This window comes from Haliotis rubra, unplaced genomic scaffold (genome assembly GCF_003918875.1).
Source record: "Haliotis rubra isolate DU_JTF1 unplaced genomic scaffold, ASM391887v1 Scf445, whole genome shotgun sequence".
NCBI classification, from domain to species: domain Eukaryota; kingdom Metazoa; phylum Mollusca; class Gastropoda; order Lepetellida; family Haliotidae; genus Haliotis; species Haliotis rubra.
In genome coordinates this window covers 456466-464165 of record NW_025767130.1, presented here as the reverse complement: position 1 = coordinate 464165, position 7700 = coordinate 456466, and positions in this window count along the sequence as shown.

Here is a 7700-nt window from a genome sequence, read left to right as displayed (position 1 = left end):
CGTCAAGCATATTCTGCTTGACTGTGTGGATTTTACATCTGCAAGGGACTCGCATTATCACGCAACCAATCTGAAAGATCTGTTCTCCAGCGTGAGCGCTCATCTGATACTAAACTACCTGAGGGAAGTCGATCTATATCATAAAATGTAACTGTGTAATGTCAATAACGAATGTACCTGCTTTTCAATTTAGTGCTATGACATTCTCTGTTCTAAAATGACAACGTAATGAATGTATGTCTTTGAAACAAAACCACTTTGTACTTACAATGTATATTAATGCAAACTTGTTCTCGTCACTATATGGCTGGAATAATGCTGATGTGACGTAAAGCCCAACTCAACTCATTCTTCTCAACTCAAAAAAGACAAACCAAACAAACAACAAACCCTAGAGACGAGCATAACAAGTCATCGGATATGACGGCGCTAACAAACGATCCCAAGTTTTTCACCGAAACGCAACATCCCGAATTATCCTTATTCGACCTACCACCAACACAAACAGCGGTTGAAAGGGTCTATCTACAAGATTGTCGCCCAGTATCACCTCTGTCTGCATCCGCACCCATCGAATTTCACATTAGTGGGCAAAACGGGTTGGAATACATCGACCTCAGAAGATCACCCTGTATGTCAAATGTAAGATTACTCTCGCGGACAACTCAGAACTGGTTCCCGATGAAGAATGCGGTCCAATAAATCTCTTCTTGCATTCCCTTTTCGGACAAGTAGACGTATGGTTGCAAGGTCGGTTGATTAACTCAACAACGAATCACTAGCCTTCATTCAAATGCTTTTGAACACCAATTATAACGACAGCACAACAAAGATGGGGGCGCAACTTTTTTCAAAGGACACTGCAGCAGAGTTAGATAAAACTAACCCAAATGGGAATAATTTGGGCATGTTCAGCAGGTATGAACTCACTTCCCAGAGTAAAACGTTCGACCTGGAGTCCCCCTTGATGCATGACCTCTTTCAGATGAAACGCTACATACTGAACCAAGTCGACGTGCAAATGAAATTGTACAGATCCACTCCCCAATTCTTGCTCATGGCAACCAAAACGGACACTGCGTATGCTGTTCAAATCGATGACATCATCCTGAAGGTTATGAAAGTGTGTGTGAATCGAGGGGTCATATGGGGACACAATGAAGCGCTATCTAAGACACCAGCCAAATACCCCTATCGAAGAACGGAAGTTAAGATGTTTTCTATTGTCAAGGGTCAAACCAGCTAAGCGTGGGATAACATATTCCAAGGCATTCGTCCAAACAAGATTGTAGTGGGGTTTGCTCCTCCAAGGCTACGGGGATTGGTAACTACCAGAAGAATCCTTATAACTTTGCCAACTGGGACTTATCGCAGATAGCATCGTCGGTGAGTCAGGTCCCATGAAACTGCGCTTTGGAGCGGAAACAGGGCGAAGCTACATCCCAGCCTATGTCAATCTATTCCGCTCTACTGGATGTTGGATGATGGGTGATGGAGAAAGTGTTAATCGGGTGGACATTTCTCGGGATGAGTTCCATGGTGGGTAAGGACTGTAGGTCTTTTCATTGGATCCGGTGTTCGGTCAGAACAATGATGGAACATATCTACACCTTCAAAAACAAGGAACTCTTAGACTTGAAGCGCAGTTTGCAACACTGCTTCCCCAGACCGTATCGTGCGTGGTTTATGGAGAATTCTACCATGACTTCAGTAAACACTGGATTGTGATTGGTTAATTAAAGTCATTCAGAGGTATATAATCACGTTATACAGGTCTCTGTTTTCCGTGCGCAATCATACATGGTTTACGGTAATGCACTATTTTTGTCTGCCCACTAACATGGCGGACACCACACAACCTACCGATGCATCGATAAATTACGGCGATTTTACTGTCGGAAATTACACATATGTCTTTAAAGATGGATTTAGCGATGACGGGCTCGACTCACTACTTGCGTAAATCACAGCAATAGGTGTTTATACATACAAAAGTACTTCGAAAGCATGGAAACAAATATTCAGTCGAACAAGATCTAAACATCGTCTGCTTTCCGAATAAAAATTCAGCAAAAACAAATTTGTTTACGTTGAATCTATGTTATGTCAGAATAGATCCAGCAATAGACTGCTACAAAATTTCTGTGTTAAATTTATTATCAGCTTTCGTCAACGATATCGCCACTGATCTTGATCTGGTAACAGAGGATGCATTAACATCGAACGCCGAAGAAATTTTAATGCCCTCCGACCACATAAATAAACATTTGGGTTATCAATTCAAACAAAATGATATTTTGAAATTTGTACTGTTTCAAATTTAGCGGTAGTAAAACACAATTAGATCTACAGAACCTGCAAACCATTCTGTTTAGCCCAACATATTTTTTTCTAAATGTATAATATCGTTGAAAAAGTTATTTAGCTTAGTCATGATCCCTCTTGTCCATTACACTGCTTGATCTAAAGTATTCTATTAAAGTATAATTAATTACCTTACCGTGTTTATGCCAGAGGCACACCCTCGTGTCCTGATCCATCCTTTCGGGAAATATCACCACAAATCTGGCTCTTTGTCAACAGACTCGCGAACATGCCAGCGAATCCGATTCAATTTGAATTCACTACAATTTGAGTTGAGTTGAGTTGAGTTGAGCTTTACGTCACATCGGCATTTTTCCAGCCATATAGTGACGAGAACAAGTTTGCATTAGTAAATATTGTAAGTACATACTCGGAATGAGTTTTGTTTCAAAGACATTTATTGATTACATTGTCATTCAAAAGCAGAAAAAGTCATAGCATGAAATTTAAAGGCAGGTGGTTTGTGACATTTCATAGTTACAATTTATGGTTGTTACATTTCACAGTTACAATTTATGATACAGATCAACTTCCCTCAGGTAGTTCAGTATCAGATGGGCGCTCACGCGTGAGAACAGATCTTTTAGGTTTGTTGCATCATAATGTGAGTCCCTTGCAGGCGATAAGTCCACGCAGTCAAGCAGAATATGCTTGACGGTGATCACCTCATCGCAAGAGACACACATGGGGGGTCCATCCCCATCCGTTTTCAGCAGGTAGTCATGTGTAAATCGACTGTGGCCAATACGACATCGTCGTAAAATTACCTCATCGCGTCTTGACTGGCAACCCAAGTAGGTATAACCGATTGTTGGCTTCAATTCATGGAGTTTGTTTCTTCCTACTTGAGTGTCCCACCTTTTTTGCATCAGGTCCCGAGTATAGCTTTTGATTGGGTTTGAAGTCACTGTATGGGATTAGCAGTGGAGATAGGGGCTTTTCGAGAGCTGCTTTTGCTGCAGCATCGGCCTTAGTGTTACCTGCTATGCCGACGTGACCCGGCAACCAGCAGAGGATGATGTCATATTGGCCAGTAGAAAGGTGGTTGTACTGTTCTAATATGTCCAGGATGATTGGGTGACTTGAAGTCACATTTAGAAGTGCTTGAAGGCAGGATAATGAATCTGTAAATACAATGAAGTTTTTGGACTGATTTTGCTGTTGAATGTAGGTCAAAGCTGAGAAGATAGCTTTGGCTTCAGCGGTGAAAATGGAACTGTTGTCGGGGATCCTAGAGGAGACAGTCTTGGCTCCAATGACTGTAGCACTGGCAACTTGGCCATCGTCCTTGGATCCGTCTGTGAAAATGGATCTGTGAGTGTTATACTTGGAACGTAACTGGTTGTATTCCTGTTGGAACACCAAGGGATTAGTTTCAGACTTTTTGAGTTTGGTGAGGGTGAGATCGACCTGTGGTTTCACCATTTGCCATGGTGGTGAGGATAGAAGTCGGTATGGTGCAATGATGTCGAGATCAATTTTAGCTGCAGTTATGTGTGGTTTGATCCTGATTCCAAGTGGTGGAACCAGGCTTGGCAGTTTAGGAAATAAGATTTCATAGAGCGGGTTGAAAACACAATTGTATGCTGGATTGGACTCATTTGAACGTAATTTAGTGATATACTGCAGTGAGAGTTTAATGCGGCGTTGTTCAAGGGAAGGTCCATTGGCCTCTGCATATAGACTGTCTACCGGGGAGGTCCTAAAAGCTCCCAGGCAGAGCCTCAGTCCTTGGTGGTGGATAGAGTCTAATTTTTCTAAATTGCTTTTGCAGGCTCCACCGTAGACAATGGAGCCATAATCTAGTTTACTGCGAACTAATGATCTGTACAGGTGGAGGAGGGTGGTCTGATCCCCTTCCCACTCTGTATTTGAAACTACTTTTAGCAAGTCTAGAGCCTTCAAGCACTTGGTTTTCAATGAGTATTTCTACTGTGATGGTAAGAATGTTAGGGTCTGGATCCTTGTGTGGTTTATATTTTCGACAAAAGTGGTGTTTTTTTGATCCATTTTCATTGGAATGTCGTGCATGGTGGGTCAGGACGTTAGTGAGGCTGTTAATTTTGATGCTAAAAGTGCTGCAGGATGCTGCCTTTTAATAGTCTGGTCAGTGGAAATAGAGACAGTGTGGACCCCCGAACTTGAAATTGTCTGTTATTTAAAAACCGAGATATGAATTGAGGTAGTCTACCCCTCAATCCAAACTCGTGTAAATCTTTTAGGATACCATGTTTCCATGTTGTACCATATGCTTTTTCTAAGTCGAAAAAGATAGATACTGCATGTTGTTTGTTGACAATGGAGTTTTTGATGAATGATTCCAGACGCACCAGATGGTCAATGGTACTTCGGTTTTTTCGGAAACCACATTGGAGGTCACTGAGGAGGTTATTGGTCTCCAGGTACCAGATTAATCGATTGTTGACCATGCGCTCCATGGTTTTGCAAACGCAGCTAGTTAGTGATATAGGACGGTAGTTTGAGGGATCAGTATGATCGCGACCTGGTTTTGGTATAGGGATGATAATGGCATTGTGCCATGAAGGGGGGAAAGTGTCCGGATGTCCAGATGTCATCAAATATATTTAGGAGTGTTTCCAGGCCTGTGTCAGGGAGGTGTTTCAGAAGCTGATAATGGATTTCATCAGCTCCTGCCGCAGTATCGTGAGCTTGTCCTAGGGCAGTACGTAATTCATGGAGGGAAAACGTTTCGTTGTAATCCTCCCCATTATCAGAGTTAAAATTGACTGGTTTCTTTTCTTGTTGGGTTTGATATTTCTGGAACTGAGGGTTATAATTTGATGAGGAGGAGTGGTTTGCCAAAGTTTCGCCGAGTTTGTTTGCAATTTCAGATTTATTTGTTAGAAGGGGAGTCACCATCTTTCAGGTGGTGAACTCCTGATTTTGACCCTTTGCCCTTGATCTTTTGAATCATGTTCCACACCTTGGACATGGGTGTGCGGGAGTTGATTTTGGACACATATTTCCTCCATGACCGGCGTTTAGTTTGTTTGAAGGTACGTTTTGCCCTGGCATTTGTCATTTTAACAGCATTCAGGTTGTGCACTGTAGGATGTTGTCGGAAATATTTTTCCGCCTTCTTCCTATTTTTCCTAGCTTGTTTGCAGTTTGTATCAAACCATGGTTTGCGTATGTGCGGGTTTGCAGAGGACTTAGGAATACTTTTGTCTCCGATGGCATTTAGGACGTCTGAAAATAGTTCCATGGGGTCAGGAAAATTCCTGAAGTTGTCCGGCTTAAGTTTTTCTGAACATAGGTTTTGGAATAAGGGCCAGTTGGCCTTAGTAAAATTCCATCTTGTTGATGGTGGTTCATCCGTGGGGTTGATAGGAGTAAGAATTGTTGGGAAGTGGTCGCTTCCACAAAGGTCGTCATGGACCGACCATTCGAACTCATTTGAAAGATTAGAATCTGTAAGTGATAGATCGAGAGCAGAGTATGATCCGGTGGCAGGATGGAGGTAGGTGTTTGATCCATCGTTGAAGATGCATACATCATTATTGGACAGAAACTCTTCAAGGATCTTTCCCTTACTATTTGTATCGTTACTCCCCCATAGGGGGTTATGGCCGTTGAAGTCGCCCATGATTATGCAGGGCTTTGGGAGTTGATCGTATAAGTTCTGAAGATCTGATAGGCGGACAGTTGAGGTGGGAGGGAGATAGAGGGAACATAGTGTAAACCCTATGTTCAGAGTTATGCGGACAGCAACAGTTTGTAGGTTGGTGTTAAGTGGAACAGGGCTATGGAGGGTGCCCTGCCTCACCAGGATAGAAGTGCCTCCTGTAGCTTTTACACCGGGAGGAGAAAAGGAGTGATAGGAACTGTACCGACGGATGTCAAATTTATCGGTCCTTTTTAGGTAGGTTTCTTGGAGACAAAACGCAGATGGTTTGAAGTCTTGAATCAATAACTGTAATTCATTATAATTATTCTTAAGTCCTCTGCAATTCCATTGGATAATGTTTTGTGGATTCATGGTGCTTCCACTGGTGACATGTCACGTGAACGAGAAAGCGTTTGATGAACTCCTATTGGTGTCTGGTGGAGATGGAGTTACCTCCATATCCAGAGAGGGCCAAAGGAGTTATGGACCTCGATGGGGACCTCTGAGGGAGAGGTGGCCTTTGGTTTTGTGTTTGGCGGTTGTTCGAGTTGCTTTAGTCTCTCTAGTCTCTTTTTTCCCATTTTTTCTGCGCGCAGTTTCTGTCTCTGGTTTTGGCATTTGTTCTGGCGTTTGTGATTCAGAAGTTTTGACTTTTGGCGTTGGAGATGGAGTGGCTGAGATAGGCTGAGTTGTGTTGAGTTCAGTTGGCTGGGAAGACGTGACCCATGTCAGGTCGGTCTGACATGAGATGGTTGCAGTAGTGATGGTAGGACGGGAGACAGCAGCAGAGTAGGTGATGGTTGAAGGGGCTGCAGTTAGACTTGCAACCCTCTTCTTTGCTTCGTGAAAGGAGATATTTTCTTTGTGTTTGATCTTCAGTATCTCGGATTCGCGTTTCCATACTGGGCAGAACTTGGAAGAGGCCATATGGTTACCACCGCAGTTTGTGCACTTCACTTCCTTAGTACAGTCGTTGCCCTCATGCTTGTCACCACAGCGGTAACAGACAGCAGAGGAACGACAGGACTTGGATCCATGTCCAAACTTTTGGCAGTTGTAGCACCGGAGTGGATTGGGGACATACACCTCCACACCAATGCTACAATAACCAGCTCTAATCGAGTCAGGAATGTTTGCTCGCGCGAACGTGAAGAGATAGGTGTTCGTTGGTTGAACAACACCATCCTTTTTGAAGGTAAATCGTTTGACGGCTGTGACGGATTGCTGAGATAGTTCCTTGACAATTTGTTCTTCAGTCATGTCAGACAGGCATCGAGCTCTGTCCCGTACAATGCCTCTACACGAATTAAGGGTTTTGTGTGCTGAGACAGCGACCTTGATATTTACAAATTCTTGTATTTTGAGAAGATTTAAAGATTGGTGTTTCCGTGTACATTCTATCAGGAGAGAGCCAGATCGGAGCTTTGTGACATTGGCAACCTCTCCGCAGATACCAGCGATACCTTTGGAGATTGCAAAAGGGTTCAATTGCAAAGGTTGCTTGTCACAAGCCTCAATAATCAGGAAGCGTGGCCAGTAGTCAGGTCGGGGGGGGGCGTACTCTCGTCAGACGAGGAATTGTCGGTATCCATGTGTCGTCTTTTTGAACCGGGGTATTGGGAAGCCATGTCGTAGGTAATGTGGTTCGGCATCCCCTCTCCCCACCCACCGTGGAGTGTCAACAAGGACGGTCTTATATTGCAGCGGA